Source organism: Dermacentor albipictus, chromosome 4, assembly GCF_038994185.2.
Source record: "Dermacentor albipictus isolate Rhodes 1998 colony chromosome 4, USDA_Dalb.pri_finalv2, whole genome shotgun sequence".
In the NCBI taxonomy this organism is placed as follows: Eukaryota; Metazoa; Arthropoda; class Arachnida; order Ixodida; family Ixodidae; genus Dermacentor; species Dermacentor albipictus.
In genome coordinates, this window is record NC_091824.1 from 131,577,048 (window position 1) to 131,592,857 (window position 15,810).

The 15,810-nt window shown below is 44.4% G+C and overlaps 1 protein-coding gene across 1 annotated transcript in view; it reads right to left on the reverse strand.

Moving 5' to 3' along the window:
- Positions 1 to 15,810, reverse strand: part of LOC135898349 (synaptogenesis protein syg-2-like) — an 86,020-nt gene that overhangs the window by 52,684 nt on the left and 17,526 nt on the right. The gene's annotated exons all lie outside the window — the stretch shown is intronic.

Here is a 15,810-nt window from a genome sequence, read left to right on the forward strand (position 1 = left end):
TCTCTCGGAAAAAAAATGCACGTATATCTTATAATGGCGGCGCGTCGTCAAAAGCCGACGCAAGGCGGCGGACGGAAGCTGGAGGTTGGAGGGGGCTGGTCTGTGAAAGAACCTCGTATAAAGGCGGACCTGCAGTGCCCATGAATTATTGATCAGTGGCCGATGCCGCTTTCTTCTACTTATCGGACTACGCAGCCGGCGACAAGGCAGGGTTTTGGCCAGAAAGAAAAGGCAGCTCTGGTTTCGTTTTTCACACGTGTCTATCCCGCAGTTCTCGCCCACTGAAGGCCCAGTTTTGACGCTCGCGCTGGCTGGTTCTGATAACAAGAATGCTACCTTTCCCATGGTTTCCGTTACATAGTTTCTTTTTTGATGGAATCAATAACTGATCCCAATGCAGCGCGCCTTTTTGTTTTATTTGTTAACGCGTTGCAGCATAAACACAAAACGTTGTCTCTAATGCAGAGACTAATGTACATAAATATGAATTGCAAGTTCATCAATCTTTCCGATGCTATATCTAAGCATGTGGTAGCATAGCAGTTATCTTGGCACTGTGTGACGAGTCAATTTCAGAACCGGTCTAACAATATATTTTGTTTTTCACTTTGAACTCGTATGAAGTCATACTCTTAACTGCATGGCATCGTATCTTTTGTTAAATCTCTACTGAATGTTTCTCAAGAGTTTGTCATTTAGTGTCGTCCATAAAGGGCCTCGAGTGCTGACTACATAAACTTTTCTTATATGCTGTAATATTTTCCGGGAAAGGCAATAATCTTGCTCCTGCTTCGCCTATAACGTATGGCGTGACTGAAGCTCCTGCGAAAGAAAACAGGCACATTTGCAGTAATCGTTTTATATGTCAAGCAAGCTGAACTAAAGGCATATTACCCCCTGTTCGATGTCTCTAAAATACTGGACATATACGCAGTATTAAGGTAGTTATGTTTGTCGATGTATAAATGTCTGATATATATAGATAACCAAGATAGTTGGCCATTCATTTCATAAACAGTGCAACAGTGATGTAGAAATAGCGTACGTTCATTCGTTATTTCCGTCCTCCATCCACTGTTGCGCTGTACTTACGATAGTCTGGTCCAAGTCATTCTAGCTTCTTAATTCAGTAGCTGCGCAGCGGTTAGGTTTGTAAGAGTTGATAGCCTATTTTGATTACCCATCGTTATCGTTATTAATGTACTAAACACAGTGAAGCATAATACAAAGCTGGACAAGTTGGTAGGGTTTCATGATGTTACTTGGCGCAGAAAACACAGAATGGGAGTATTAGTTTCTTATTATCTCGTCACGCCCTGCGGCTTCCCCGCCAAATCGCACCAAGCCATGAGCTCCTCGATCCTAGGTGGTATAATTTACCTGAATTCACAGAAAGCTTCCTCGATCATACACGCTTGGTGGTGTGGGCCAAATACAAAGAAAAGACGAACTGTGTATAGTATAACTTGCAATACGGTTGCTCCTTATTTCAAGAAACCCAAGCATTGGCAGGACGAGAGCCATGAATTAGTACTTATCAGCAAAGGCTGAACAGGAGAACTTCCCGGAGCAAACATTTCGACAAGGATAATTGACATCGTCACAACCTAACGGAAACAAATTCCCTTGTAGAAACGTTGGTTACAAGTTGAAGATTCCTTCCTTCGGTCACTGTTTATCACTTCAAGTGTCTATCGTGCTATGAACCCTTTGCCACGCATTCGGACTGACATACGGGACAACAAAGTCTACCTCCGCCTACCAGCAGGAGTGAAATTTTGCGAGAGTATTCGCTCTCTCTTTCAATTGTAGCAGGGTAGGATTACAGCGACAGTTCCCGATTAACGTCATAAAACTCAAAAAAATTATTACTTGGTCTAGTTGATTAAAACTCTCACTGCGAACCGCTTGAGAGGCACTATTACTGTCATATGCTGACTTGTCCTTATACCTCAGACTGTGTGTAGAGTACGGACAGCGTGTAAGGCACGACGGCGAATGAGAAAAGCCGTATATCAGAACTTCTCTTGCAGCCGAAGAAAATCACAAAGCGCAAGTTGAAGAACGTATAAAAATGAATGCAGACAACCCAGTTCACGTCACCACGGAGCCATTCAGGCTTCTCGGCCGATGAAGCAGCATCCCTGAGGGAGCAACTATCGCTTTTCGGCATTGGGTCCCGTTTCCTTGTGCGCTGGTTGCAGCTGCAAAAACTCTGAAGCTGAGGCTGTGAGCACACCACTATGTCAAGAGAAAGTGATGATCGTACGCTATACGCTACATGGGCGAAGAACAAAAGTACGAATATAGAGACCTTGCCTTTACACGCCTTGTTTGTTCGTGTGCGAAATCTGTGTGCTAAGACTGCGCTGCACCTTTTCCCGTAGATCATGCGTTCTCGCTCCTGTTTCTCGAAAAAGAGAAAATAGGCTGCTTCCATGACGACCTGAAGGTCAGCACTCGTAACCCATGAGGGCATTCTTTTTTTCTTTTTTTTTGAGAACATATGACATTATGAAATCTGCCCTCTGGAAGCTGTATATAAGGACAACAGAGAAGACTTTCGCGCATGAAATATTACAGTTACTGAACCGAGTTGAACCGCAGTCATTTCGGTGCATAATTTAATCGTGTAGTGCAATAGTGGCTTTCGCATATCCTTTTGTGACTTCCTAAATTTGTTTGCAAAACGACGTTATTGTTAACCGAATAATTGGCGCAATTTTTCTGTGCACACCGAATTATTCTTGCCTTCCACTCTATCCTTACTCGAACACGAGATATGAAAAAATAGATTGAAAACGGGCACTTTGTTCTTAATTTAACTGAAAGTTTTTAGGGCGCCGTTCCGATACCTCTTCGCTCACTTATGCAATTCTCAAACGGAATCAAAATCTGAACTCCGTGCAAACACCACCGAACTCCCTCCCTCCTCCCTTCAAGAGTTTTGTCATTATACTGAGTGCAGTGTCCCTGCCTTTGCCCGCTCTTTTCTTTATGGGTTTTTACCATTCCCACGGTTTGTCCAACACTGTATTTATGTTGTTTAATCTAAATGTATGATGGCTGCACTTTCTCCCAGCTCATTCTGCACTGCCTATTGCTCATCTCACAAGCGCTACTAGGTAATTTTGGTAGCAGCGTTTAATAGCACAGCCACATCACGTTATTTACCTAAGAAGCCGGCAACAAAACATAACCATCAAGGTAAAATGAGCAGTGTTCTTGATTCGTCTCTGTTTTCACTTTCTGTACGGCGCTCTTTATTTGTCTTATTTCTGCTCGCCCTCCTAGTCGATAGTCAAGGAACCGGAGGCTGAGAGCTCGTCGGGCGGGGTGGATTGCAATAAGCGACGGCTGTTGCTTTGGGCGTGCCCTCTTTCGGCGGGAAGATGATTCATGACAGTAAAGGTGCGGGGGTGTGAACCTTCTTTTTTTTCTCTTGTTCCCTTCTCGCCGGCTCGGCCAGTAGACTTGGCAATATAGCTTTAGTGAAACGGTCTCTTCCTTCGATCTTTACGCGTTACAAATGTCTGACAGACTCCATTCCCATCTTGGCTGTCTAGCTGTACTTTCACATAGGCGAAGAAAACACATAGCCTATCCGTGAGACCTTTGTCACGTACTTTCCTGTCATAAATGGGTAAAAAAACGTAGATTGCTTTTTAAACCCCTGTCAGAGCTATACCATGGTCATTTCCTTTTGCACCGCAGCCGCGCAGCTGCTGCACCGATGACAGAGGTTGAAAAATGCTAAGATTTATAAGATGCATTAAAATGCACAGGCTATCTTTGTTTTCTTATGTATAATTCAAGACGTTTACAGCCCACATCAAACAGAATAGATTGACTACAAAACCTATTTAATATTTCTCTTTAGAAAAGGCGTAGGTTGGCAGCTGTAGCTTCTGCAGTTGCCTGGCATCAGAGGGAGAGGTAAAAATAAAGGAAATACAGGGATGTTAAGCAGAGCAAGGGGCCTATGACGTAAAACTATTCGAATCTGTTTTTATGCCGATCTCCTGACGTCATATTTACGTATCCCCCCACGTAAGCATCGGGCGGTAACCCACAACGTTGTCTGAACAGCCCAATCAAACGCTCTCCTCGCTTATAGGAAGTCACTTTTGTTTGCTTTAAAAACAAAAAAGATTGTCTACATTGAGCCGTTTCTCTTATATAATTGACTGGCAAAATGCGAGGACCACGCTAAAGTAGAGAAATTTTCGATGTGGCTGAGCCACATCGTAGATAATTACACGAGGAGGGTGGTGCCAGCGTCTGCGACTGATTCGCTTCCCCTTACTTGCGGTGGCTCGTCAAAAATTGCGGCGGTGTGCATCGGAAAGTTAAGAATGCCGCTAAAACGGATCCTCAACAAAGAAGAGTTGGCAGAACGATGTCGTGTGCGTCTCCGCAGGCTTGTCTCCACAATACTAACGTCCATTCTGCGGCCTAGCCCTCTACCAAGACCTCCACCAAGGTCGTTTACAGGTTGACAGCCGAAGCTTTCTGGGTGAAGATTGCGGGTATTGTGGTCACCGTCAATGGCGAAATCCTGGGCGACGTTCCTGCGACACCCTTCCTAGAATTGAACGTGTTCTTCTCACTTGAAGAACTAGACAGTGCTCTGGCCACATGCAGACGCTCATCGTCGCCAGGGCTGGACGGCATCACCTACGTTTCTTTAGGCCACCTCGGTGAAGACGGCCAAGGTCAACTTCTGGAATGTTACAACCACTCATGGAATGATGGCGTCGTTCTTGAACGATGGAAGTCCAGCCGCTTGACACCACTCCTGAAGCTTGGAAAGTCGCCACTTGACCTAGCATCCTACCAGGCCATTGCGCTGCCTAGCAGCGTTGGGGAGGTCATGGAAAGAATGGTTCTCACACTCCTCGAGTAGTATCTTGTGCACCACAACATATACCCCCAGGCCATCGCTGGATTTAGAAGAGACCACTCCTCTGTTGGCTACGTCATCGACCTCGTGACGTCTGTGCAACAAGAAAACACCTTATGCGTATATCCATAGCGCTTTTCCTCGATGTGAAAAGCACCTTTGACAATGTAACGTACGAAGCCATTCTTGATGCCGTAGAAAACAATGGACGAATGTTTCAGTGGATTCGAAGCTATCTCTTCAAAATATCCTCCTTTGTGCAACGTGCGGATGACCGAACCTCTGACCCTTACAATTGCCAGGCGTCCCGCAGTGCGGGGTTCTCAGCAACATTTGGTTCAACGTTGCAATCATTGGACTTGCTCAGGTTCTACCACATACAGTTAACCTTTCCATATATGCTGTCGAAATATGCATCTCGGCCTCGGCAGTTACAAGTCCCATGTGCGTGCATGGCTCCAAAAAGCAGTGACCTTGATGTCGCCGTATCTGCGTGCTCAAGGCATCAGTATATCGATCGAGAAGTGCGCGTTAGTCGCTTTTACCCACAATCTTAGGGCCTGGTATCGTGTTTCCATTGACCACCAAAAAATTTTATACGCAAAATGTCACCGATTCCTAGGCATTATTATTAACAGAGACCTTTCATGTAGCATGCACATCTCATACTTGAATAAGATTACCTCTGTCACCCATATACTAACGCTTCTCGCCGGTAAAACGTGGGACACATATGTGGCGTCTATGTTTGAACTATACCGGACGCTCTTCCTCGGATACTTCGAACATATCTGGAGCTACCTCAATGAGCTACCTCAGTGAAACAAGTTGTTTCACTCACTCACTCATTGTGTTCGCTAAATGTGAACGGTTATAGTTTAACTTCCTAGATGGTGTTCTTTGCCATTAACATCTGCATTCCTTTTAATGATGTCAACAGACTTTACTACATGCTGTATTGGAGTAGTAGGGACTAGCAGAGAACGGATGTAATAGAGAGAGAGAGAGAAAAAGAGAAAGAGAAACAGGAGGAAGGAAAGGCAGGGAGGTTAACCAGATTAAAGCCCCTTAAACTTCGTAAAGTACTGCCACGCTTTGAAGAATGCCGCCTCCTCCTCGCGTGCTCTATCCGAGGCCGACGCCGCGTCGCTATTGGCCTAATAGCATCAAGTGGGCCCTCGCGCCGTGCATCAGCGCCATTTTTGCTCGAGAAACGTCTACGGAGTGGCGTGGAGCGCATGTTGGCGCCGTTGCTACGCTCGAGCAATGTAGGTGGTGCCACGGTCGAGGAGGGAGCGTGAAAGAGAGGAAAAACGAGGTGGAGTGAAGGCGGAGCAGGAGAGTGTCCCTACTTTACGAAGTTTAAGGGGCTTTAAACCAGATTTGTCCAGTTTGCTACCCTTACACGTGGAGAGGGGTATGAGGGAGTGAAACAGCGGAAAAGAGAGTACGCGAGTCTTAAAGAAACCAACGGATTGAGGCCTGGGCCTAGGTCGCGCCAGGGGCGATGGAGAGACCTTGCCTCCCAGCCGCCTCTCAAACTCGTGTATGATCAGCTCAGATCTGCTAGCGAACACAGTGGGCGATTTCTTCTTTCTTCTTGATCATTTTAATGGAGCGAGTAAACAGCCCTAATGACTAAAAGCATCGCCACATAAATTAGGCTGTGCTACCTGTGTCAACTTACACTTAGTTTCATTCATCTGTGTGATTGCCAAAAACACCGCTGGTGCAGCTCATGGGTGGAATACAGGTAGAATGAGCACTGAACGTAGGACTTGAAAAATGCATGACTAACAGGAATAAGAGCTCGTTCGCAAAATAGTTCGTTCGCAAGCTGAAAGCGTGATTTATTAGCGTATGACAAAACTATAAACACGTGTGACCCAGTAAGTGAAAAATGCGAGGTTCCAATTTCCAGTTCGTCGGTATGTCGGCATGAAAAGCTTCCGCAGCGCCATGAGCTAACAGGAACTACTCACCGTGCAGTATATATATATATATATATATATATATATATATATATATATATATATATATATATATATATATATATATATATATATATACGGTTGCACTTTGCTCAGCAAAGTGCAACAGATCGCAAGGTAACAGCAGGTTAATGCGTGTGATGGAGTTTCAAAATTGGTTATACGTTAAAATGACCACCACATAAGGATAACTGCTTGATGAGCAGGCTAAAATTACCCTGATTTCAAGATCAGCACAAAGAAAAGTAAAATGTTTTGTAACTACTGAACGGTGGTTAAAGATCACCTAAGCAAGCTCAGTATTACTACATAGATTGCACGCATCGATTTCATATACCGGGTGTCACAGCAAACTTGGACCAAAATAAAAAAAAGGGGTTCTAGAGAAGTCGTACCAACTGCTTATTAGCGGTAGTCCTGTGTACTTACAGACAGTATGTTTTCATCACTAAATATTAATTATTTGTTGTTTTATTTGGTCAACTTTTTAATTATTGCTTGAATCTTTAATATGTCAATTATAAATGAGCTCCTTAAATAACCATGAAATTAGGAATTTTTTTCGTGCTAGAATTTGCCTGGTTGTTTTGCTGAAAAAACAAAACCCCGCGAAATAAAAAAAAAAACACATTATGAAGCGCTTGCGCGACTGCTGTTGTGCTGCACTCAAGCGCGCATTGGCTGAACAAGTACGGCCAAAGCAGGGAACAAACATGTTAAACAGATGTACACATCAAACTTGAATGGTACCCAGTACTTCCTGTTGAACTACGCGAAATATTTTTTTATACTACCGGGAAGAGAAAAATGTCAACTTGGTATTTGGCCAGTAAAACACCAGAATTTAATTTTTACCTACGTTTTTTTCAGCAACTTGTGATCAGCAGCTTGTCAGAACAGAAATCATCATCAGCTTGTCAGAAATCAGCAGCTTGTCAGAACAAAACGCACAAAACAGATGTCATGGTCAAACGTGAATGGCGGCCACTACTGCCCGATCGACTCTGCGAAATAGGTTTTATGCTTCCTCAAAGGGAAAAGCTTCAAACTTGTGCACATGTCACGCTCCTCCTGGTGAGCTTTTCTTCTTCTTTTTTGTGTGTTTTTGACGCGACTTTGATAATTAGCTCGACGAGAGGCTCGTGTGGCTTTAGTGGAGCTCGAAATTTTTTTTCACTAATAGAGGTGTCAGGGCAGCGCTGCATTGTTACTGTTGCCTCAGATTTGAAGCACTTAGGTTTAAATATCCAGGAGTCCTGTATAAACCGATCATATACGCATATGGCATGCAAGGAAAGTTACCGTGATCCAGACACGTTGACCGTAGAAGAGCTATACCAACAAGGACTCCGATAAGTAAAATAGAAGACTAATAACTAGCCTAAGCTTTCTTGTCGCATCGAAGCCTCCAACGACAATGACAAGTATGTACGGGCAGTCGCTTTTTACTTGCAGGTTGGTCTTCCTGCCTTTCTTTCTTTGTCTCTGTCCCTCAGAGGTGCTCATTAAAAAAAAGAAAAAAAGCTTTTTTAGATCATCAGTAAGAATGCAGTCTGCAGTCAGCTGTGAACCAAAATCACGTGCGAGGAGCTTGTGGGAGTGCGGGATATAGGCGCGTAGTAAATCTCCATTGTGAATAGCGAGTCGTCTTGCGTCAAAGTGCGCATGAGGATTGTGCATGCTTTCCGAGAGTGCCTTTTTCCTCACATCCTTTTCTTCCTAGCATTATATTAGGCAGCGCACATTTCCTGAGCACAGCGACGCCAACTTCGTACAAGAGCATAAGTTCGGAGCATCGCCTCGCCGTTCTTGTCAGTCGCTTTCCGAATTCGAATGTAAATCCAATCGCATCCGCCACCGGGTAGCAGCCTGGAAGGATTGCGCGCTTCGTTGCAGTGCTAGGAGAGGAGAAATAGCGAACTTTACTTTCTAAATTATTCGATATATTGAACCAGCCTTACAAAGAACCATGTGTCGTTTCCACTTCTTGCCCTTCTTTTCTTTCTTCATTTTTATTTAACACGGAATTCAAGTTCAAAGCACAGACCGAGAGAAGGAGACTGTTGTGCGAGACCGCACTTTGCATTAAAAGTGAAAGAAAATGGTTGCGGTAAGCCATGCGTCGTTCAGATATTCTGCGCACTTTATACATTATTCAACGTCAATGCGATGGCGCCCTGTGATGGATGAACGGCTATGGTGTTCTACTATCGATTCCGAGATTACTGGAGGGATTCTCATCCATGACAGCCGCATTCTGGTGGGGGCAGGATGCGGCTCATGTACGGTTTTTTTTTTTTACAAGTTAAGAGATCTACGCTGGTTTAAAATAACCCGCAGCTCTCCACAACAGCGTCTCTAATACAATCCACATTTCATTACTTTGCAGAGTTAAAATCTTAGTGTGATTCAGCAACAGGCACCTTGGATGAAGCTTCCCGCGGCTGACATTACATTCTAAGAAAAATCCCGGGGAAAACGGGAGTAACTGGGCAGTTAGTCCTAAAAAGGGCGCTTTCGTCCCTCAAGGGACTAACTGCATGAATGTGCGTGCCGTGTGCAAATTTCGGGGAGTAAGTGTTTAGTCCCCGGTCGGAAAGAGAGCAGCGGGAGGACGAACGGCAACAGTTACTCCCCATGCGCTCCGCTGTTTTCGTCCGTGTCGTGGAGTGATGTGGCAAAAACGGTATTGTCTATAAATCGTGAATACTTCAAAGTTCGTGCACTGTCTGTTGAACTACATGCAAAGCAGGACTTTGCCTCTTCGTGAGAAAATTGCATGAAATTTAAAAGCTGGAATGTGAAGAGTCATGCGCTTCGTGCGCACACCATAAGTGAGCAATACACATTAAACGCGCAAGTCATTGATAGACTGCCAGATTTTGCGGGTCAATCATACCTAAGTTCCTTCCGTTCCAAGGAGATTACGAACTTAACTGAAGCGATGTATAGCTGAAACGGGGCACACCAAGCGACAGAGAAATTGTCCTTCTCTGTCGTCTTGCATGCATGGGTGCCCCGTTTGAGCTCGCTACACGTTTACATCGCGTAGTACCTCAGTTTAAAGCACCCTAAGCATACTCGGGCAGATTTCTTTACGCACTCACCTATGGTTGCAAGTACACTCAACGTTATACTCTCCCCGCACAGCATACACAAAATGCCCAGTCGCTTTTATATTGCCGCACCTGCGTTCCGATGCTTAACCTGTCTCAATTTCCTGTCCCGTCAACTGACCTGCCTTTTCTGTGTGTGACTTTCATTGTGCTCTATTCTCTGACTATGTAGAACTTATGAATGTCTGATTGAAGGCTACTATAATAAATAGCACGAAAGAAAGAAAGAAAAAACCTGCCGTGGTGCAGTGGTTAGACTACATGACTTCCGAGTGCTACGACGTGAGTTCAAATCCTACTTTCGGACACATTTTTTTTTCAGCTCAGTAATTTATTTATCAGGGTATAAATACCTCATTTCATTAATTCTACCTTGGCGGAACATCGGCAATAATGACCATTACTCCCTTGAGGAGCATCGGAAAAGAGCAACTGTTAATCCTCGGAGGAGTAACGGCATGGGGAGTAACAGTTCATCCACTCGCACTTACCCCCTAAAGGGAGGAATGGTTGCGGCAGATCAGTTCGTCCCATAAAGGAGTAACCTCAATACCCCATTTCCTTCTTTTCTTCTTACACATACAGCCTAACGAGCGATAGAAGAAAAATGGGAAACACGCGATTAACATTCGCCGTGACATCCCAGGTCGATGATCACGAGGCAAGAACTTTCGAGATCTGAAAATGTCCATGTGTGCATGCTCCGCATAACTGCTTTGCGATCGAGAATAGAAGCACGAACACTCCCGAGATTCAGCTCGGTGAAGCTCGGGAAAGCTCGGTACGTAACGTAGAGACAAAACGATGAAGCGTGCGTCCTTGTGGTTTTTGATGTCGATAGTCTTATTCACCTGCTTAGTGAACGGTGCCGTAGACGCTGGTGTGATAATCGCGTTGTCGTAACGTCTTCTGGCTGCTCCAGGGTGCCCAAAACGCTGTATTGGAGCCGACGCACGGACCCTTTCTAAAGAACGGAACACTGACTCGTATAGAGCAGCATACGATTCTCCGCACACTCATACATGCTTCATTTCGAAACTATACCTATTGCTGCAGCGCAAGGTGCAAGACGTGCTCTGGTTAAGGCTCCGCTCGCGCGTTCGCCCGTTCCTTTGTCGAGCCATGGTATTATCAACCGCCGCCACAACGAGTGAAGCGTTGCGCATGCGTCAGCGAGGCGAGCGAGGAACATGCGGAAGAAAGTGACCCCCTTCGAAGGGCTGCATCCACAGAGAGAGAGTAAACGGTTATTGTAGTATAGGTTGTTTGGTTATGGTGGGTGGAGGCCCTCCGCCAGGGCCCCACTGGTTACAGCGGCTCGCCGGGCCTTGTCAAAGGTCGCCAGTTGGCTTCCCAATTCCACTTCCGCGAGTCGCGCCTCCCACGACCAGTTATGGAGAGGGCTGTCTAACAGCAGCGAGGTGGCTGCCGCCGGACGTAACGCGCACTGGAATGTTATGTGTTCCAATGTCGGTGTTCCTTCGCACCACGGGCATTTGTTGCTGTATTTGTCTGGGTACATTTTGTGTAGCCTGCATAAATGTGTGAAAGTGTTTGTTTGCAGGCGGCGCCAGTCCCGTGCTTGCCTCCTGTCTAGGTCTGGGTCAGGAAGGGCTTTGGTTCGTCTACTCAGCCGTTGTAATTCGAGGATTTCTCTTGGCGCACCGGGAGTCGAGGTGTCACAAGTAAAATAACTCGCACTCATATCACTATGAACTTTGCCCTGAGAGCTAGGCTCCCATGTGATACATGGCGCTAACCCTTTTCCGCTTCCCCTTGCTTCGAAACATCCTTCATTGTACATTATTTCCAATTGATTGTTTTTTTCTGAGCAATGTGCCTTTAGACTCTTCATGTCTGCACGTATCTCGGAAGCTAGATAAAGTGTCAAGGTTTTCGGTGAGAGCTTGCAGCTTTACTACATGGAACATTCAGCGTTCATTTTAATGGTGACAGCTATATGGACATTGTAGCCTCTGCAAAAGCTATGTGTGACTGGAGCCCTGTACTGCTTTTCCATTTAAACGGAAAGAATGGCTTCATCAATGAATTGAGCTATAGGAGTGCATGTAAGGGCACTGACTGGTCGTCTTGGATAATATTACGTTCCCTACCTAGATTTACAGCGCTTAAGCGGGACAGACGTTCTCCGCCATTTACTTCTTTTTTTTTCTTTTTTTTTACATGTTACTCTTCATTTTTAGTAAATATAATCCTGTATAGTGCGTTAGACCATATAAAAGTGAAATGGAGTCGCGGGTGAAACCTTCTTTTAAGAGCTCCATCTGATCACCTACCTAAATCTATCTGCCTATCACTTGTACCTCTGTCGAAAAGCGCACTGGTGTATGTACAAACTGCTTAGTGAATACATGCCAAGAGTAAAGCTCAGCAACACAAGCTGGAATCCGCCGACAAGAGAGGGAGAGAGAGAGAAAGGCAAAGGAAAGACAGGTAGGTTAACCCGAGATTATCTCCGGTTGGCTACCCTGTACTGGGGGAGGGGCAAGGAGATGCAATAAGTGAGGGAGAGAAGGATAAAAAAAGAAATAAAAACCTAAACACACACACACGCACGTACACACGAACTGTTTCTGTGGGCACTGTCACGCAGCCCGCAAAGACGTTCCTAGCCTTACGCAGTGTCACCGTACAGTATCCGCCGACAAATTGTGCCGACAGGCAGTCAAGGTGACCCGTGTATTATCACGCAGTTTTGAAAAAATATGTGTGCAAGCAATATTGATTTTTTTTTTTACCTGTGAACAGATGTCTCACATACAAAAAAATCTAGCTGTTGCATTATACCACGAGAAGAACGCCGAACATTTAAAAAAATATATTTAATAATGTTAATTATGTAAACATGTATAAACACAGAGAGACAAACGGGTGGACAATTGTCTCCTAAAACAGACACCACGCCCACCCGCTTGAAGAGGAGGGAGAAAAAAAGAAGAGAGAGTAAGAGTAAAGAAATAAATAAAAGAGAAAAAAATTTACTCGCTATCCCGACCCTGCGAAAGCGAATGGCCAGTGAAGCTGTTAGAAAACCACTTAAATGCCATTGATGGGGATTTGAAATGTTTTAATGTTCTGCCTAGTTTTAGCATGGGACCGTTTTTGAGCATTACGATTTAGCATCCTTCGACGCTCACCGTATTCACGCTGCTCTTCGGTAGTCTTCACTTCGCGTAGTCTACTCATAGCGGTTCCTGCAATGAACTGAATGAGCTGCTAGGCAGGTCTCCCTTTTATATATGAAGTTTGATGACGTCACTCGCTGCTTCGTATGTTGCTGTTGCCCCTTTCCCACCGGAGCAGCTTATGCAACTGTAATCTTTACCGAAAAACACATGCGGGGAGAATGAATGTGCCTCGCATTGTTCACAGGTGCCTTCTCACCCATCATGCGGTTTTGACGCTTGTTTTGTGCTTTTCTTCATTGAAATGAATACTGAGCTATGTGTTGTGTGCCTGATTCCAAAGGAGAGATGCAGTTTCTTTCTTTGGTTCAATTTTTCTTTTTTGCTGACGGACACGAAACCCGACCAACTAGAGGCTATCAGCTTCGCTGCAAAAAAGAATTGATTGATTTGTTTATTGGTAGTGTGCACACTATAAATCAACGCATCACACGCAGAGTACGAACCTTACAGACGAAACTCTAGGCCCGTGATTGAGGATAACTTTGGTACAGCTTTGTGAGCCCCATATTGAGTTTAGGCACGACATTTCGGAAATAATGAATAATCGAGTGCAGTTCTTTAAAAGCAAGAGCTGCTAAATCGCCAACCACATACAACATACCTTTGCGTTGTATTAAAAAGCAAATACAAAATACGAATTATTTGTTTCGGACGTCGTCAAATTTATCGATCCTGCCACGTTGGCTGTATACCCTCTTGACATCGTCGGTGAGGGCGAAAAATTTATATTCACGTTCGAATCACCGCAGAGATCACTTCATTTACCTTTGAAAAGTGCTTGGTATGCACAGCGGGTCTTACAGCTTCCTTGGCTGCGCAGGTTACGGCGTTCGGCTGTTGAACACGGCAAAACAGGCTCGGCTACCATCTGCTGTGGCTGGCATTCTTGCTATGCAAGAATGCAGAAAGATCTATGAGCCGAGACATTTTCGAGCGCGTTACTAAAAGAAAACAAAACAAAAAAGGAACACGGGTTACCTTAATCAATTCGAAGCCCCCCGATGGCGTCCTTTACAGCCCACGACGAGCTTCGATGGGTGAAAAAAATCAATCTAAAAATTAATTCTATTTATTTCGTTTTATGCCAAGTGCCAGCGAAAAAAAAAACGAGAAACCAAGCTGAGGCAGATAACAAGACGTGCTTGTCAATGTGTATGAGTGTTTTTTTTTTGTTTGTTCAGTGCGAGGTGCAAGCAACGGCCCTGATGCCTGGAGTAGAATCGATGTCGTATAAATGTCAGCGGGACACCTTCTAAGAAAATTATTTTCTCACGTTGACGAAAATGGGAGATATATAGAACAACATTGGCGTTATGTATATTGCGCTACATTTGTTTGCTGCCATTCATTTCTGTCCGTAGCTGCTTTTTCATTTAAAAAATTTTCAACCAAACAGTGTTGTACACACGTGCTCTGCGTGATTACCTCTCTGTTTAGCGGCGATGTCGGTCCTGAGGTCGGCAATCGAATATGCGACACGTGTATTAAAAATATATATTTTTTTGGTTCTGCTTTATTCATGACCGTGTCTGCGCGTGCCTTAATCAAAATCAGCACGCAGATTTGAATTGATTTTGAGAGCACGCGACACGATAGACCTAAGTTGAAATTAAAGATTCAGCAGAATTTGAAATTGAAAAAAGGAAGAAGTATACCACACACAAATTCCATCAGTAGCGCGGGATTAGAACAAGCCAATTTTAAGCCATGTACTTGCTGTTTTATTTCGTTCTTGTTTGTATTTTCTGCTTCTTCTCTCTTTCTTTCTTTTTCCGCACATCGCTGTCACATCAAAGAGAGAACTAAATGCATTAAAAGAAGATACAACTGAAAACTTAACAAATGAATCTTTGTTTAAAGCGTCTCTTCGTTCATGCCGTCAATCACGTCGGTGCCGCATGGTCACGTGTGCCTTTGGATGCGGGAGGTTTGCCAGCACGTTTGACGTGCAGGTAATCGTAAATGCTTAGACTGTGCGATCTGAGAATAATCTGCCTAATTTGGATCCCTTGGAGCGCAGCATGGTATTTGCATCTCCAGCTTGTGCTAACGTATACGAACACAGTGCTGTACGCTTTTACAGGCTACGGTTGACAACTGCTCGGAATTTTATCGTTTGCTCAGATATTACGGTCTGCAACCTTGGGCCCTTGACTTTACGAAAAAAGCTGCTCACGAGTTTCTTCAGTCGCAGAAAACAACTGGGTTTTCCTTTTTTAGGCTAGCTGGATTTTCTGAGGATAGATAAAAACTCATAGGATAGTGGAAAATGCCTCGCGTGGAGCTGAGGGCACAAGTGGCTTTAAATCTTCCCTTGAAGCGTTGCAGTACATTGGATGTACTCTGACCCTAATATAGCGATCAGATAATGTGCGAGCATAAACTATAGCAGAGCGAATATTTCGGAATAGTAGGAGTCATCTAACCGAAATTGTGGCTCAGTTATTTATTACAAATATTTTCGTCGAATGAAACACGCATATACACGCATGCAACACATACAAGCTTGCAGATGACATTTTAGATATTCAAAGGATTTCAAAATTTTTAATGGTCGCTATGAACCCTGTAATCACTTGAATAAATTTTCA